The 20,373-nt window shown below is 43.8% G+C and overlaps 1 protein-coding gene across 2 annotated transcripts in view; it reads right to left on the bottom strand.

Annotated features, from left to right (window-relative positions):
* Nucleotides 1-20,373, bottom strand: part of septin4b (septin 4b) — a 31,860-nt gene that overhangs the window by 7,963 nt on the left and 3,524 nt on the right. The window lies entirely within an intron of this gene.

Genomic DNA, 20,373 nt, shown 5'->3' with positions numbered 1-20,373 from the left:
GGAAGGGAACGGAGGGACCAAGGAGAAGCACAGCGTCTGAGTTCACCATGAGGACAGCATTGTTGTTGTTCCAGAGTTCATAGGCTGTTTGAGGCATAGAATGCAGGTTGAATTCTTGCAGTATATTCTTTAAAGACGCACAGTGAAATAATAGCTGAATAGCTGAAATGCCTTCTAAACGGTCGGTAATTGGTGCTGTAAATACTGCAGACACATCTGATGAAATTGTGTTAATTTTGCTCAGGACTTTTTCCTGCTGACACATTAACCGTTGGAAGTGCCAGACTTTCATTAACAACTTTTTCACGAAGTTTGGTGAAAAACTAGTTGTGCGTAAAGAAATAAAGAAAAACATAAGGAAGCTTTTCTGTGCCTAGTAAACTGCCTCTGCCATCTGACTGAATGGAAAAAAATATGAATAAAGGCTTTGTGGACACTCATTTTTATGCCCATATCTTGTACCTCAATGTTATGGCTCAACAACTTCTGAAACAGTGTATGGCAAACATCTGTCCTGGTAGGACAACAAGAAGATATTAGCTAAGGTATTCTCTTGGTGTCATTCACCTCACCCCTCATTCCAGAGCACACCCAGAGGCCATTGGCCAGAACAATCAAGAAGCACAAGTTATGATAAAAGAAATCCAACTGAAAACGATTTGGAGTACTTTAAAACATGTTCCTACGATAAACATGCTGAGCTCTTTCTGCCGCACCCATCTCTCCCATAAAGAGAGAACAATTGATAAGCCTACATCGCAGAACAATGACATAACTTGTGGACTCTCTGAGGGAGACGACTCCATAATTACATACCTGAATGAAAGTCCTTCAGTAAAAACAAGTTGTGGACAATTATGTTTTCATTTGCGTGCCCTTAATTACTGTGCGAAAATCCTATGACGAAAGTCAGCTGAGCTTTGGCGACCTCTAGAAGTGACCTAATTCACGGTTCTTACTCATATACCAATGGAAGTCAGTCCTTTGTTAGTCATGATACTAACAGCTATGATTGGAGGGAGGTGGGGGGTGCTGGTTCATAACAGGATATTTTTGAGGGTGGTCACTTAGACTCATCAACAAAACCAATTCAACTTGAAGGTTTCCATCACCAGTACCTGTTCAAAGTCATGATTCCCAGTGTGCTGTTGGTGGTGGTGGTGGTGGTGCAGTGGTGGCGGAGGAAAGTCAGGGCCAGAGTCCTGCTCATCAGAAGAGGAGAGGGCTTCATGATCGCTCTCCTCCATTGCAACCGGGGCCTCAGTGCACTCTGCCATCTCCAACCAGGAAATGTGTGTGTGCATGTGGAGTCATGGAGGGGCAAGTGTGGCAAGAGACAAGCGGATCAAGAGGATGACGGACCACCAGGGGTAACAGTAGGTCATGGTAGGTGGGCAATGGGTTGGGGGTCAAGGGGTCAAGGTATGATTTGGAGTTCATGGTATGATGTGGTAGTAAAATCAGATGGATTTCATGTGGACCAGACCAGGGCAGAAGGACAGGAACAGAAAGAGAAGAACAAAAAACAATGAAAAAACAAAGCAATGGGAAATGTGAATCTTCCCGAAGGAACTGGTAAGGGCTCGGATTCTGAAGATCAAGGATTAATAAGAAGACAAAAATAATATGAAGAATGAAGCGTCTGCAGGAGTAATCAACCCAATGATTGAGCTAGCCTACAGCTGTTTCTGCACCGAGGTCCAAATGTACCCCTTCTCTTAATATGCCATTGTGATAACCCCATCCTTAGGATAACAATGTGTGGAAAGGAAGACATGTTCCCATTTACTATTCATCTACCTAAGTAATAATAAGGATGAATGACATTTGCATAATCATCCACTAATTTAATCACCTATTTACCCCATTTTTATTCTTCTGAAGTCGGTTACAAAAATGTAATATTGTTAAAATGCTTATCGCTACATGGTTTATTAACTCATCTTTCCATGGATTGCAGATGTAATTATCCCGGGCTTTAAAGCTTATGGGCAGAGAATACATTTATAAGCTTAAAGCTTAGAAGGTTAGTGATCTGCTTTCATCGGCCACATCCGAATCCCAAAGATCAATGTCCAACTAGCCCATCAACACACCAGTACATCCTGAAAGCAACAGAATCAGTTATTCACACTTTTTTGACAATGTCTCATTGCTTAAGTGGCTGCTAATTTGAATCAGAACCTTTCTACAACAAATAAAGTATCAATGCACCAATCAAATAAAGTAAAACAATCTAAGGCATTCACAGCCTTATAGATGCAGACACATGCACCAACTACAACTTTACATTCACTTTACCCAACCTGGAGCTTTAGATCCTCGACCTTTCTCGTCTCTAAAAGGTGAGTTGCCTAACCAGGCCAACTAACCTCAACTTACAGAAACGTCAGGTCCCTCTCCCAATACACACTAGCACATACAGACTACAAACTCCAACCCATGAAAGACCTCACCTGTCCTGCAGCACCTTACCTACGGCTCTCTCTGTGTAAAACAACTTGTCTGCTCAGCTCTGTGGAACCTGGTCTGTATTCACACTGCAGGAGCCCAAACCAGAAGAAGAACAGTGTCCATAAACCTTTTATACCCTCCCATCCATCCCAGCAGGTCACAGTGTCCTTCAGCCCATTGAGCTCAAACCACTGCCCCAGGGCCCATGTCTGCATTGATGTAACACTGTGGTTCACTGTCATTCACAAGCTCAACCCAGACCCAGGACCAGAAGAAGCTAGCCAGAACATACACCATTGTTGCTTTGCTTAATATGTTTGGGACATTTTGGGTCCAAGTTGATTCATGACTGAGTCCCAAGTTGGATTATTGCTGTATACATTTGTTCTTAAAAAAGATTGTTGGTAATGTCAATATTAGAGCAGCAAGCAGGGATAACCTACCTGTTGTATACATGTTTTAACCAATAGTGTTTGCATTTTACAATGGGCGGCATGTTTATGGCAAAGAGTTGGCTAAATGCCCACAGAATCCCACAGAGTCTTTCACGAGGTCTCATTGTTCTCACATCCCATGTTTGTCCTGTGGTTGAACTGATTTTACTCAGACTAAAGGTTTACGCTTCATTCAGGGATCACATCGTTTATTTAAGAATCCTTCCTGAATGCCGACCAATCCCGAAAAGGTGTTAGATCTTTGTCTGCATGGGGCAGGGGATGTAATAGACCCCTAGAAAAACCAACAAACCGAGCCCCATGAACAGAGACTCCCAATGCACAAGAACAAAGCCAACTGTAACAGAGAGCACCAGTGGCCATGACATCATCCATCCCAGACCATAGCAGAACATCCATCTGAGCTACTTGGTATGCCTGGCACCAAGTCCTCTGAAGCAGCAGACCTCAGGATTACTGTGCCATCTACCCACTTCCTGAGAGGGGAGGACCGGCGTTTTATTCACCAGGGTTGCTTACAACTGTGGCTTACAAACAGTTGGATGTAGAGGAAAGCTTTACACTGTTTATAGGTTTTCCACAGACAAACTTTTCCACTTTGCTAGAGACTTTCTTGAAACGGTTTGAGTCCCTTCTGCAGAAGCTATTCAAACGGGTCTCCTTTCAGCCCAAAACCACTGAAACAGCCGTCGACATTGGCGTTGCAGTTGGGTTCAGGGTGGCTAGCTAGATCCAGTGAAACTAATGAGGTGGCTGACCAAAAAGAGCTTTTGAATCACTCAACGTAAGGGAATGGAGTTGTTCATTTGTATGAGGGGATTAAAAGGTTATTTATATGTAAGCCGAAAGGTTCATTACTTGGCCTAAGGCAAAGGGACAGGAATTCTCCTGGGAAGGCAATTTAAAAAGCAAATGCAGGGAACTGGCTGCAAAGTATTGGGATGCTTACGTGAAAAACTTTTTGTAAATTAAAAAAACTTGCATTCTTCATAAGTCTCTCCTAAATAGAGCGACTTAATGAGGAATGGGTTTAACAGGACAAAATACAGAAATAACAAATCTATGTGAGAGTGTGTGGATGGAAAAAAGGAAAGGGCCAAATCCTTAAGAGGTGGTAGAGGCCAAACTGCCAGCCTCCACCAAAATGAACAGACTATGCAGATTTCTACCAAACCAGAGTTATTAGATCCCTAGGAAATGACTAATGTACTTTGATACTAGGGCCATTTCCAGACCTAGTTGTTGATAACTCCCATCAGCCAATTAACAACAATGTGGGTCAATGAGTGAGGCCTCATCTGTCAATATGATTAGAGGACATGCTATTGACTGGCTACACTACAAACACACATCCACGTTAAACTGACCCATCTGCAAGTGCACAACGCCAAACACAACTCATTCAATCTCATGTCAGAGACTACCCTATTATTACCAAATGTAATTAGTTATACTTGGCAGGAATCTCCATAAATGGCAGGATTATCAGTGGACGCAATAGGGCACAGTGCCATGTTGACGGCTCAGTGATGTGCAGGTTTCTAGTATTCTGTAGACCAAATGGATGAGACAGTGGCTGTTTGTGGTCCCAGGTGGCAGCTGAAGCCACACACAGGACTGCCACAGCAAATCTTTCTTCTTGGCACTCTACTTCAACTACAGGAAAAATATGTCAAAATGTGTTTGAAAAACATGTTATTGATGTACTGGACTCGATTGTAGAAATGCCATGTATGCACATATTATTTACATATTGTTACATATTTCATAATACACAAGACGATGTCAGTCTTTAAAACGCATTGAAGCGGGCGCGGGTGCGTGTGCGCGTGCTTGCGTGCGTGTGTGTGTGTGTGTGTGTGTGTGTGTGTGTGTGTGTGTGTGTGTGTGTGTGTGTGTGTGTGTGTGTGTGTGTGTGTGTGTGTGTGTGTGTACGACCACGTTCATGCCGGGACCCTGAAATGTTTCCGGCGCTGCTGAACGAAGTTAGTGCTCAATCTCCAATGTGCAGGCTGGCAGAGAGGAGGTCCTGGAATGTCCTGTTTGTCATCTTGTGTGCTGAGTAAGTGGGCGCAGTGCAACCAATTGACCACATCCCAATCCATTACCTCGGCTGTGTTGACAGCAGCATAACAAATGCACCGGGACGCGATAAACCCTGAGAATAAAAACTACTGCGATGCTATGAGTAGAGGGCAAGAAGCAGGTCACTCATCCGTCATAATTAAAACAACAGTCAACTTTTGAATGAACTTTGAATGAGATTTCACAGTGGGACTTTTAACAGGGTCCATGGGGCGGGGGAGTCTACACACCGTCCTTGAGAACCAATTAGAAAAGGGACACGAGCGCAGCATCATCAGATAGTGTGGCTGAGAACATGCTGACTGCAGTGCTGCTTGTTGATGTTGGAGCCCAGTGTTGAGTTCAACTGCCACTGTAATGAGAGATTATGACTTGGAGACAGAAAAGGCCACTATCTCGAGGGGGGCCGGGGGGGGGGAAGCCTACCATTACAATCTGGGAAATTAAGACTCAGACATTTGTAAAAAAAAATACTCTATGTGTTGTTGATGTTGTTGTAAGCCTCTGTGCGATGAAAGCCCTTTTCAACATTGTGAACATTTGAGTCAACAGAGCAATTTACAGCCCCAACAATGCTAGCTGCACAGCTCAAAAAATACTTGGTTCATTTTTTTCCCCCCCAGTTCATTTCTGTTCTCAGATTACCATTTGAGAGAAGGGACCGTTTTGAGCTTCTTTAAGAAAAGACAAGGATGCACAGTGGTGCAACCATTCATGTAAACTGCAGAGTCTCTGTTAAACTTAATTTATAGCCTTAGCAGTTCAACAGCAGTCTGCTCTTTAAGAATCTGTTAACAACAAACTATGCACCATGGGAAATGGAGTCATGGAGCTTTCCTCAACAGTAGGTCCCCACTAAGGATTTTGAGTAAAGACATTCAGTACTACAAAAGGAAATGACAATTTCATAAAACAATGCCTTATGAACAACATGATCATTATCCACCTGCTAAATGCACTTTGTTTAAATAAGGTGATATTTGTAGAGTGTGAGAAGCCCCCTGAATGGCAGAGAGGGTGCCCTTGTGGTGCAGCCAGTGGCAGGTGGTGCAGCAGTGAGCATGCTGGCCCGGCTGTGTGAATGATGTGGTTGTTTGGCTGGTTAAAGCAGAGGTCTGTGAGACCTCACTGTCAGACTGAAGCTAGCTAGTGGGTACACAGGCTTAGCTATGACGGACATGTGTAGACCACACAGACAGACAGACGCACACGCACACGCACACACACACACACACACACACACACACACACACACAAAGAAGGCAAGGGACAATTAAGACCCATCAGCTAACAATCAGCGTTAACAGGGGACCAAAAAGGCGATGCTGTGGTACTGTGGTATACTCTTTGACTCTCCTGTAATAGACACCAGGTCATGTTACACACCAGTATCCAATGACATTAGCACTCATAAGCCTTTAGCATCCCTGCTCTGCTCCAGCCAGTCACTAGTATTCAGGTGCACTTCACTTTACCATTAACAATCTCATTCCATTAAGACTTCCATTACATCCTCTATCTTGATCATCTATAAGATTCCAATGCAATCAGCTAAGTAGGGTCACTGCAAAGTAAGTTGTTCAAACAGCAGTTAGCCGGTATGAAATGGATTCCTTTTGCAATATACATGAGCAAATGGCCAAAGGCCCAGTCACTTGCATCACAGACACACAGACACACAGACACACATACACGATCGGAAAGTACATACCTCTGAATCAATGTTTGGGTCAGAGTTCTCTGCCATACTTATCTTTTTGCCAGTATACATCCTTTTCCCAGTATAAATCCTCTTAATGGGACCAGCAAGGCCAGGAGATAAGATGGACCAAAGTAAACAGCATCTTTCCTGAGGGCACCCCTCATTACATAACCACACCTCCTCTATTTATGTTCACTCCAGTAGCTATGCCAACTCGCATTTAGGCTGGAAAGACATCTTGAATACACACTCCTACAAGCTCCATTTCACCCACTGTCAGTCTGAAATATCCAGATGGCCCCGCCCCTTCTCCTCAAGTTTCAGCCAATGTGTGGCTGGCGTGCAGGTTGTGGGAGGGACCAATGCTGCTGCAGCCTGATGTGATCCTCAGACTTCAGAGAGGCTGCTGCTCTGCAGGGGGGCTCCACAACAGTGGCCTTGCCACCTTAAACCAAGACACGCGCACACGCACGCACGCATGCACACGCACACACACACACACACACACACAAAAGCCTTACTGTATAATCTGCCAGGCTTATATGCTTAGGGAGCTCTTGTTTTAATCATTCATTCTCAAGGAGCTGAGGCTTTGTAATTACAGAATTTCTTTGGATCTTGTGTAAATTGTCTGCTGTAAGGAAAGTAAAGAAAAGCTGGCTTAATGATAAGACCCCAGAAAAACCACTTCTAAGCATGGTGGGTGAAATGAGCACGAAACTAAGGTATAAACATCCAGAGTCCAGTTGGACCAACCGTCTCACATCAAACACAATAACAAAAAGGAAACGACCAAAATGTATAGATGCCTTTGCCAAGTAATTATACATTGATGGAAAATCCTAGAAAGAATGTTGTTCTCACATCTCCCCATCAGGAAACAGGACAGACAGCATCTGGCTGAAGCTTTAATCCTCCTGCTTGACCCTCATCTTGGGGATGGTTATCAAGGATCTTCCTTAGTGGCCTACTGATCTAGGGGGACGGCTTTACACAGCCCCACGCATGCTACATACATATGAGCACACACACACACACACACACACACACACTAGAGGGCCTTTGAGTGCGGATCATATCCCAAATCATCCGGTGGAGGGCCTAGAGGCGGGGCCATGGGAGGATTTCCTTGATCAAATCCACGACACTAATAGAGCGGCCACAGAAAACAGTGCATACCGAAGTGCAGATGAACAAACAACCACTGCAATCTGGCATCGCAGGGCTGGGTTCTGGTCGGATCCCCACAAACGACCCCAGAGAGACATGGAGGTTGTTTCTTGTGTCTGGGTTTTTATTGTTGTTGTTCTATGTTTGTAACAGAGCGTCTACATGTGCTTAGGGTAGTGCTGCTCGCAAACTGGCTTTGAAAGAAGCCTGTTTTCTCGGGTGAGATCTGTGCATTGGTGACCGGGAAAAGATACCACTGCCTTTGAATGAAATAGTACTCTATTATGTTCCACTTTATACATTTCAAGAGTTAGAACACAGATTCAATTGTTGCACATAGCGTTATGTTGTTATCATCTTACACTATCTTTTCCCTGGTAGCCTTTATACCAGCTCGGTCCTGTGATTCAAGTAGCGATACCAAAATAATACTGTTTGCATTAACACAACGGTGATCCATAGTCTGCATAGTGCCATTGTTTATGGATCTACATGGATTTTCCATTTATATTTTCCATTTATAATTAATGTATAGAGCAATGTGTGCATCAACAACACTCTCTTCCATCCTCTCTGTTTGCTAATTGAGTGAATGGAGGGAAGAAGGCAGTAGTAAGAGAGTATAGTGCCACCTATTGCTTTGCTTGATAATGTTCACAATGCATGTGTATTATTTTTTAATTGCATATTATGATTGACAAACAGTGCTGTGGTTTTATGAACAAACTTTGCACAAACTTCATTGTGGGACCATACAGCTTAGTAATGGAAAAGGTCCCTTAAAGTGTAGAGAACGTAAAAAGGAACAGGTTGGTGTATTAGAAACTCACTCCCACTGACTCCCAAGGAATCCATCCACTGCGCAGGAACATAAATATTGTTCCACCAGTAGACTCTAGATCTGCCGAACCTACACTTCCTGCACTTCCTCCTCCATTCAATTAGGCCTGCTTTATCGGACATAGGAGGGAGAGAAAAAAATGCGGTGCTGTGAAGGAACTTGACCCCCCCCCCCCATTTTGTTTTTTCCCTCGCTCTCTGAGTGCAACAATGGGACAGGAGGTTGCGGTGAATGCTGTACTTCCATTGGGGGTGGGGGGCGACTGGGGCAGAAATCCCATTGGGTAAAGAAGAATTAGGCTCTCCATTGTTCAAAGGCATTTTTCATCAAGCCGAGAGAATTCCATTGAGAAATGAAAACATTCGCTTTTCATCAATTTGAGGGGACATTAGAAGGCTTTAGTTGGCCATTACTTAAAGTCTTTCCACTGTAACCAGCATCAATCCAGACATCCATCTTGTTCACTACTTATTCAATTAGCTGGGAAACTGGGCCTCCAACGGAGATAATAATCTCTGAAAAAGTTCCAAGAGGCCTTAAATATGTTAATAAACTCAGCACGGCAACAAGGAGGAAGTTAAAACGGACAGAGCCATGAAAAATACGATTGAAGCAGTGAAAGTTGTGAAAGTCTGCCTCTAGCAGTAGTGGTGTTAGTGTGAGGCTAGCTACTTTCACACTGTGTTTAAAATATAAAGCTCATTTTCCACCTTCCCCCAGCAGCAGTACCTCCATGGTGGTCCACCCTCCTACCCATATCATAAGAGTCTCCTTGGGGAAGATCAGAAATACACTCCCTCTATACACCCCAACGTCTATAAGAAAAAGAGAGGAGCCCCTCTCTTCTTTCCTGGATTATTCCGACATTAGTCTGAAAATAATCAGAAAATAATTAATTCCAGGTTGTGTTCATTTGTCAATAGGTTGAACATTTTAACTGGACCTCAATGTATTTATGGACTTTTGCCATTCAACAGAATGTCAGTGTCAGGTTATATCAGCATTTACCAGAGATTCCTTGCCCTGTTGAAACAGAACTGGCTGTCATCCACCTCACTGTGATCAGAGCGCAGGCAGACGGCCAGCTCTGCAGCACCACAGGCTGGAACGGGGTCTCCAGCAAGGCCAAAGGCTGTCAGGAGGGCTTATTTTAGCCCCATTTCTATTCTGCTGACACTCCAATAACATCCATCTTCTATAGCGAGTCACATGAAAAAACAAAACATAGTTAGCCATATGGAAAGCATTAATGATAAGTGTGATGCTCGTAACCACTTGGTGCTTAATACCAGGAAAGCGGTCTGATCAGCATGGATGACAGGACTGCATGGTATACGGTGTGACCTGCTGAACACGCAGCACGGTTATCACTTCAAACAGCTGGAAAACTTCAATCAGATGTACCGTTTCAGTTTGGAAGTTCATGCTAAACGCTAATGCTCCGCGGACACACACACACACGCACACAAATATAAGCTATGATGTACATTTTCAAAGCCACAAGAGGGTTTGTAGTTAGCGATGCAAATTCTTATTTTCCTTCTACATTTGGCAGAGAAAGAAAATATTACTGTTTATATTTAGCTATTATACAAAACTTAGGAGATTATTATGTCTATTGCTGTTCACTGACCCCTACATTGCGGTTTGTACTGCAGCGCTGCATAGCACATTTCCCACCATAGAACAAATTGCCTTTTTTTTCCGGTCTGGAAGGTGATTTTCTTGTTTATTTTAAGTGGCGATACCCAAACCCAGTTAGGGGAAACCGACACCTATGAGGAGAAAAGCTGCAACAGACAAAACATCTGTTCTCTGGTGAACTCTGGATGGCCGGTGAAAGTGGAAGTCAAGGGAAGGCTGTGGGACCTTGCTTCTGTTCCACTGCATTCCACACCTATCTGTCTGTCTCCCACGCCGGCCCTGCAGCAACACAGACGTACCTCCTGTGATACCTTCAGCTGCTAGCGGGGGCCTTATCGACATGTTGAGGATACCAGCGAAACGGAAGCTCTGTGGAGCAGTGTTTGTGCCGTGTGATAAACAGATCAAACGGGACGGGAGTGATGTCAGCGTCTGGGCATGACATCCTTTGTGGCTGACGGAGTCTAGTTTTAGAACCAAACTTCAAATGACTAGAGCCTTCTTACTTTGTTCTTTTTGTTCTCTCCAGCAACTATCTAGATATATTTCCCAGATCATTGTTGTCATAAGCTGAATAGCGAAACTCAAAACCAGCACAAGTGCAAGTAAAAGCATGTATCGATTTATTTGACAATGCCACCTCAACAACTAAAAACACAAGATGTTCCCTAAGCAGGGCCATGGGTCCCACTGTTGGCCGTTAGCCATCAACTGATCAGCTGTTCAGTCTGGAGGTGGCTGACAGAATTGACTGATATGAGGTTTGTACGGTTCCTTGGCATATGACTTGTTGTCTAGACTTTCCCAATGAGACTGTACTCTTGAACTCGCAGCTCATCCACCGCACTCCCCAACCGCATGGTTTCCTGATGCATCTGGGGTCAGTTCCCTAGCAACAGATCGGTTCCTCGGGTTATCTCTTGTACTTTAAAGATGGGTGTAGTGTTCATAGCACAGGGAGGGAAGGACAGACAGAGAACATTTTTTTGTATTCCTGGGCCTCTTTGATTGACACCCTACCACAACATGACTTCTCCCTGGGCGATTATAAAGTATGGCTGTTGGCCATGAACCAAAGATGTTCATCTTCTCCCAATAGTTTCCAAATGACTCAAAGTCATCAGGCTCAAATCTTTCAGACTAAAAAAAATATCCAAATATTTTTTTTACCAGTGAATTAATCGACTATTCACAAAATATTCAAAACCAAGATTACCAAAAAGTTTTGTCCTTAAAATCAAAACACATCACGCTATATTACTATCTTCTATCCATCTTACTATCTTAAGGCAAACATTAAACTCTGCAAAGGTACAAAACTAGAAACTAGATACACAAACATTTCCAGTCCAGCTAAAATTATCTACTCCCTATCCAAGATTTCCAAGAAGAAAAATCCTACAATTCTGCTTGTCATCGAGTCCTAGCCTCAGCCATGGTGTACAAGTGGAGTCTGGGGTGGGGTTCCTCTGGCCTGGGCCTCAACATAAACTCTAGCTTAATTGTCCTCTTCCCCACTAATCTTTCGTGCCCATTCCCTTCACAGATGCAGCCCACTTCTCTAATCTCGCAGCCACCGAAAAGCCACATAAAAACGTGCACACATACAAAAAAGCCAGGAAACCACAAAACATGTGCCCATTGAACCCCACAAGTCCACATACTGCAGGGTAGCGCTTGGATGCCTTGCCAAGCTGCTTATTTGTGACAGAACCACCACGAGACCCCACACATGCAAGGCAGCTAAGGCCCCCTGTATAGGGTACCAGCAGCCTCGCCGAGGGCGTATGCAATATCTGCACAACCTTTCACGGTTCACAACCACATACTAAACAGCTGGAAGGGGAAATCACACACACACACACACACACACACACACACACACACACACACACACACACACACACACACACACACACACACACACACACACACACACACACACACACACCTTGTGATTTGGACATTAGCAACAGTGATGATATGATCTATGACAAGCTCATTCTCAAACCTTATATATTTCGAGTCGGGTCTGAGCAGATGGCTACCTTAAATAAACAGCCAAGGAATCCATCATGGAGCATATCTCTGTCAAGCAGACACAATAATAAACTAAGTGAATGAAAACGGATCTTCTTCAAGCCAAGTCAGGTTATTGGTCTATGGAGAGCGTGAGTACTACACTACACTACATACAGCCTATGTTATCATACAGCTCCTGGTCATAACACAGATGACGGATGCTGCGTGCTAAACTTACCATTCAGCAGGCAACCACCAGACACACGGACAGACACCGGTCCTCTGCAGAGCCCAGAGACACCGAGCAACAGCGGAGGATGACCGTATTACAAGAAAACATGAAGGCTGTTATCATGCTGATAGGCTGCCCGAGGCAGAGAGGCAGCAGTCGCAGAAAACAGAGTCTGGACGAGAAGGAAAATACTAGAAGGATCCACACACACACACACACACACACACACACACACACACACACACACACACACACACACACACACACACACACACACACACACACACACACACACACACACACACACACACACAGATTAAAATAATGGGTCAATGGAACCAAATAACTAAATAATAACTATGGTCTGCTGTGGTCAATCCCAGCAAAGGGCTGTGACCACTGGTTTGTTTAGCTAACTGCTACCCTGGGGAGTGTGTGTTTTGGTACAGTCAGTGGGGCATGTTAATATCTATTTAGACTGGGCACGGCCTGCTCACTCATCTACATGGACAGAAGAGAAGCCAGCACAGGGGCTCGGACACATTGGGAGGCTAGTACTCAGTTCAGTGGACCATATTGAAAACAAATTGCATTGATCAACATTTATACAATTTCTCTTTCATTATTGAAAGTTACATAAAAATAGATATTTGATCAAGTTGAACCATATGTGTGGAACCTTTCAAGTGGAATGATTAATTATCCTTCACAGTGTTCTGTTAATCATTCTATTTATATTGTTAAGGAGCACTGTTAATGAGAAATGGGAGAAATAATATTAAAGCGTCATGCACCCAGCTAGACACACGGCCTCCCGCAGATGTCTAACACACCGTGACATTCATCATGCCATTCAAAACCCCAGAGAGCCAATCAGAAGGGCTTATAAATGTCACACAATGCACAATTAAGAAAAGTACATGTTTAATTCTACCAGGTAACAGACATTAACGGTGCAGTGTGTAGGATTTAGTGGCATCTAGCAGTAAGGGTGCAACACCCATTGCATTGTTGATGTGTAGAGAACAGAGAAAGCAAAAAGTGAACTGGCCCTTTAAAAACCCAAATGCCAATGATGCTTTGGAAGTTGTCATAGTAATGTGCCTGGTTTAGCTTTAGGATGTGTTGTGCAACATTATTGAGGCCATACCAACTAGTGGCCCATACCTATTTAACTAGGCAAGCATATCACTAATTGCTATAGGCCACTTCATTCATGGGTGGATAAGAGCAGGGGAGGAAAGAAAGAAAGAAAGAAAAGTAAATGATAACATGCAATTTCAGTTTTACACTTCCTCTGTGTGTCAGCTCACGGGGTATGGAGGTGTTAAAACAACCAACTGTTATCCATGATCACAGTTGCCATGATGCCATTGTTCGATCCTTCTTAGGTTTACCTATTTTGGGGTTACTTTCTCAATGTGAATGTTAATAGTTTTACTTGGTCTTATTTTTTGGTCACAGGCAGGAAATGGTTAAGAAACAAAATAAAAGCATGAAGAACATTTTATCTATTGTTAAGAAAATCAACTGATTTGAGATCTGTCAAACATTTCCAAGTTGGGAGAAGTACTGTACTTCTCTCAATATGCATAGGTTGAACAAGCTCAAAAGGCCTTTAATCCCATAAATTAAAAAAAGTCTAATTTAATATTTCCGGCAAATGGGACACGTCACATGGGCCTCAGAACGTTCCACTTTGTAGAACACAAAAAAACAACTAAGTATAGTTTAAGCAATACAGTGGCTACACTTAAAACATTGGCTCTTTCTCTGCGGAGAGGCCTGTTTAAGATGAAATACATAAAAAAGAATGTCAAAAATGCTTAGTTTCTATAAAACAATGGCTTCTCCTCCATGCTAGCCGAAGTCTAATTGCTGACCCAAAGTCTGGATTCTCAGGCTAACTATTAATAGCTCACACACCAGCAGCTAGAGGAGAGCTACCAAGGCAGCAAGCAGCAGAGACCCAGTTCAACCGGCCAGACCTATGGTCCACTTGGCCCGACTGGGCCGTGGATTAGAAAGAGGAAGTACTTCAGATGTCTTCCTGTACAATGCAGGCTACTTCCCAGGTGAAAGACCAGAGTAGTTCAGTGACCGCACATTTTGAACACATAACATCTAGAGCCAAATATAACAAAGCAGAACCGCTTAAAAAGGATTGATTAAACTGCACACATGGGTATACATAAGATAAATACTTGTTGCTTTGCTGTGAGAAACCCTCATACTACAAGTCTCAAGTGCACCATGTCTCCCCCCTCCTCCCAAAAAAGGAGGTTTTTGTAGTTTATCTAGCTATATGTGTAACTCCTCTGGGACAGATTCTTTGCTGCTTGAAAAGACTGAATGGTATGCGTGAAATATGACGAAGCACCGCCTGGCGATCCCCCTCTAATGGAAACCTTTCAGACAAAGGGGCACCCCATTGGGCAGGATGCCCAGCGCTCCCAACCGGGCAGCGGTGCAAGGTCCCCGGCAACACCATTACCATAACTAGACCTCTCATTCAGAGGTGGCCAACACTGACCTTAATGGACGAGAACCAAGAAGGGAGCGACTTCACAACGGGGCTGCCAGCAAGGTCTACCGGGGATAATACTGTACTGCAGGAAGCATTCAATCAAGGCTAATTTGACTGGTAGGGGGTTTATAAATACATCAACACCCTGGACCTCCAGAGGCATGTTGGATAGGCTAAAGCCTGGGTTTTTGAAAATAAATACTCCTTGTGTTTATGGTGGTGGATAGTGAACAGTCAAAACAAACATGAACTGCTTTTTCATATCTGGAAGAAGTCTAGCAGATGAAATTCTGCCCTTGTTTGTTTAAAATGTGTGTGGGATATTGTCTTCGTGATGTTATGCAATAGCTGCTACCATTGCATAACATTTTTCAGTCCCACTTACTGTGTAGGCCTTGACTTCCCCAGAGAAAACAATTTCAAGCCATAGTCTTGAGTCAAGAAGACCATAACGCTCACTTAGCCATGATCAAGAGTTGAGTAGAGATGCTCTCCAATGATGACACTTTCTATCGTCCTAGGCAGATACAACAAATTGGCATTAGCTATCAACGCTATATGTAGAACCACAGCATGCATATATATATATATATATATATGTATATATATATATATATATATATATATATATATACACACACACACAAGTGCAACACGATATGGGCACACTTTTAATACTTCAAGAGAATACCTAAACCAAGGTTTCTTCAATTGCAACAATGTACCATCCTTTCAAGAATCCTGATTGTATGTTTAATATATTGGAAATTGACCATCATAGGAAAACAACCACAATCAGATATCAATGATATTTCCCATAGTGTGGCCCACAACAGATCTGGAAGGCTTTCCAAACCATAGGCATAAACGCAGCATAACTCTTTTTAAAAGCTTATTCCCTGCCATGTTCTTTAGCATTTCTATATTCTCTCCTGGGTTATTAATAAATTAGCAGGTGAGAACAGATGATGTCACAGCAAAGCAAACTGTGCATTCAACAGCTGTTGGTTTCCTCTTCCCTTTGAGTTTAATTAAATGGATGAATGAGTGTGTGATAACACTGTATTCTGAGAAGAACTGTGATGAACAACTTTAGTGCCCACAAGAGCCTCCCTCATACCAGAAGCATATGAACTCACTGTGTTGTAAGATAAACGTGCCAACACAAAAATGTTGTTTGAACATTATATAACAAAATGCATTTTAAAACAAATGTAATTGTACTCCACCCTAGGTGGTAACACACCTTTCCATTTGAAAGATATATTGTAGAACTGTTAAGAAGACAACAGAGTTCCTAAATGCAACCCAAGAGGGAGGTTGACCTATAAATAAACAGCACTGTGAATATATGTCAGTGTCTGTCCATAAAATGGTTGCCAATGGCAACCTGTAACTCTTCTCTTTAGCTACCGGATGTTTCTCACCCGCCTTTTTCAAATAAGCAGGTTTCTAAAAAGAAACTGGAAGAGGTTAACCGACAGTAAAAATGTGGAAGTCATTAGCTGATTATGGCTGCTAAATACTAGAGGAAGCTCCATAAAGACGCATAATAGGTGTCCACTAAACCTTTGAAGATTATATGAAAACACTAACGCACACAAACACATTGCTAACAATACATAACACCCACAAAGCACATGGGACACGCCCACCTCTAATGATACACAGTTAACACCCATAGCACCCGTGACACGTTGGGACAGAGACTGAGACAGAGAGAGATAGACAGAGACAAAGAGACAGAAAGAGAGACAGAAGGACCTGATAGAGACAAAGACAGGCACACAAAAACAGAAAGGTACAGCGTTGTGGTGGTGCTGGTGGTGTCAGGCCCTGTAGCGTGTGGTGGTGTCAGGCCCTGTAGCGTGTGGTGGTGCTGGTGGTGTCAGGCCCTGTAGCGTGTGGTGGTGTCAGGCCCTGTAGCGTGTGGTGCTGGTGGTGTCAGGCCCTGTAGCGTGTGGTAATGGTGGCGTCAGGCCCTGTAGCGTGTGGTGGTGCTGGTGGTGTCAGGCCCTGTAGCGTGTGGTGGTGTCAGGCCCTGTAGCGTGTGGTGGTGTCAGGCCCTGTAGCGTGTGGTGCTGGTGGTGTCAGGCCCTGTAGCGTGTGGTAATGGTGGCGTCAGGCCCTGTAGCGTGTGGTGGTGCTGGTGGTGTCAGGCCCTGTAGCGTGTGGTGGTGTCAGGCCCTGTAGCGTGTGGTGGTGCTGGTGGTGTCAGGCCCTGTAGCGTGTGGTGGTGTCAGGCCCTGTAGCGTGTGGTGGTGTCAGGCCCTGTAGCGTGTGGTGGTGCTGGTGGTGTCAGGCCCTGTAGCGTGTGGTGGTGTCAGGCCCTGTAGCGTGTGGTGGTGCTGGTGGTGTCAGGCCCTGTAGCGTGTGGTGGTGTCAGGCTGTGTAGCGTGTGGTGGTGCTGGTGGTGTCAGGCCCTGTAGCGTGTGGTGCTGGTGGTGTCAGGCCCTGTAGCGTGTGGTGCTGGTGGTGTCAGGCCGTTGAACACAACATGGCCTCAGAGTAGGGTTGTGTTGGTTTAATGGGTTAGCGGTGTCACCAGGACTCCAGGTTGAAAGCATAAAGGAGACGTTTGAAAGGCGAGGGGAAAAGGACAGAAAGCAGAGGGGATGCAGGAGCCGCATGAGGCCTCTTTGAACCTCCAATGAGATGCACATGTTTCTCTCGGTTCCTCTGAACCCACAACCTAGAAACCAGGACCAATGTGGGTCCTCAAAGATCCCACCATGTGTACACTAATGCTTCTCCTTAAAATCTCATTCTTTGCAGCCGATGGCTAGGGCTCAAAACATACTACTCTCAAACCATTCACAGAATGCACGCTGTACAAAACACCTTCCTACCAATAGATGGTGAAAAGCTTTACACTCTTTTTATATATTTTTGTGCAAAGTGTGAAGCATAGATGTCATCTCTATTACTCAGGTACCTCATTATAACCTGATAGATATTATACCATGAAAACACATGGTCTGATCAAGATAAATATAGAAAAACTACCTTCACAATACGTAATACGTATTGTGCAATATGTAGTAATATGTAGACAACCACATGCCGGATGTCTGCTTTCAGCCCACTGAGGGGGAAGATATGGAATATGTTTGCATGTAGAGCCACGCAGATACACAGGATTCACCCATCAACACACATTCATAACCATGCACCTGGTGTGCCCAGCGCCATTGATTTGGTTGTTTTCATAAGTGAATGACAGAGGAAAAAAGGCTTTTAAAAATCCACTGTGGAGGAGCATGACGCACGCACACACACACACACACACACACACACACACACACACACACACACACACACACACACACACACACACACACACACACACACACACACACACACACACACACGTGAATCATGCCGTATTTTCTTTACATCCAGCCCACTTATTACACCTATGATCGGAACCTGTCACAGCACGCACCCACATTCCATGCTTCACTTACACCCAAGTGCTTGATTCTGACTCTGCAAATCTGTCAGTATTTGTTTAGCCTGTCAGTGTATGACTTCCTGTGTGTTTGTTTTACGAACAAACAGCCCGTAGTGAGTAAACAGACAGTCAGCAGGCCATGCTCGCTGACAGGGACATGGTGGATCCACTACTACACTAAGAGGATAAAGGGTCTGGGGAATACATATTGAACACATTCTAGATACAACCTATAGACCCACGGTATTCAACGTTTTCACAGCCTTGCCTCAACTGATCCCCTTCATATTTAGTGTGAAGCCTTTGATGTTAACATTATTTAATTATTTTGGAATGCTTCTTCAGCAATACCATTTATCCTTTGCCACCATTCATAAGCCACTTTCTGCAACCATGGTTAGTCATTTATCATCTCTCCGATCTTCACAAAGCCTCTCTTCCTCCTCTCTTGCTCGCTCGTCCGCCTCCCCCTCCTCCCCCTCCTCCTCCTCCTCCTCCTCCTCCTCCTCCTGCCTCGACAGGCATTTTCTCCCAGCGGCCAGCAGCCCGATGGCCTGATCTAGAACTGGCTATTATACTCAGCTCATGGTCTCCAGTCTTCGGCATGTTGGGTTTAGACATGCAGTCAATCACCTCATATCCGCAAATAAGCATGCATGCATAGATGCATAATGCAATGTCAAAGACCAATCAAGCAAACTGAATAAAAAATTCCACAACAAACAGCTTAAAAGCTTAAGACCCATGACATAAGCTTAAAAAAAAAATCACATGAATTAACTTTATTACATCAACATATCAAGGGATAAGGAAACAATAGAATAGCCTAAGTTGTCAATTTTCTCTATCAATCAAAAGTTTAATGAATTCCCAAACAGAGCAAGGAGCCAAGTAAAGAACAGAAACGTGGTTGGACTGATCAATAGTGTGCATTACAATTAATTGGTAAATAATGTGTACATTCAGACAATTGGTCTGGATCTTCAGCGACTGGTATTCCCAGTCCCTGAGAATAAATGTATTTAGGAGGCTCTGATGTTTACCACTTGGGATAAGGGAGCCAATAACCTGACACATTTCCCATCTGATGGGGACTGTTGTTTTAATAGAACTCTACATGCAGCTCTTCGTATCTTGATTCTCTAATGCAGGTAGATAAGATCAAGTCAAGTTGGCCCACAGCCCAGACTGCTGTCTGTCTTTCAAACCAGCCAGCTGGCAGGAAAAGTGCCTTGGTAGCGTTTTCCTGAAGGAGTCAAGTACTTATTGGTCAAAAGGAGGTTTGTTAAAGCCGTACAGTGCAACAGAAAGTGGTATTAATTAGATGAAAATATAAAATGGTTTGAGTAATAGGCAGACATTTTGCTGTGTACATCAATAATAGGTTACCTTCAAAAGGGGATTAGGAATTAATGCATTTCATCACAGCTGAGTTGTCTCATGGGTTTAAGAGTCCAGCTGGGAACAGTAGGCCTGTTTTATGATCAAAACACTGCTTCTAAATATATCAGTCTCTGAGATACAAAGATAAGTAGATTAACACATGTGCACACAACAATGGCTCTGCGCTCTCTGTGCAGAGCGACTTGAAATGCACAGGTTTGCCTCTGCCTAGCCATTGTAGTTTTTAGACTTGTATAAATGGCTTTCAAGTGTGGGAAGCCTGTCTTAATGTGTGGTTAGGCGTCTTGTCTGTAAATGCTGCTGACTCAGGTCTGTCCTCCTTGACTAAACTCACCGAATAGCAATTTGATTAAAAAAAAGGCGCATCATCTAATGCGGGGATA

Source organism: Micromesistius poutassou (assembly GCF_964030765.1).
Source record: "Micromesistius poutassou genome assembly, chromosome: 4".
In the NCBI taxonomy this organism is placed as follows: Eukaryota; Metazoa; Chordata; class Actinopteri; order Gadiformes; family Gadidae; genus Micromesistius; species Micromesistius poutassou.
Note: the sequence above shows the minus strand (reverse complement) of the source record. Positions and strands in the feature narration are given on the sequence as shown.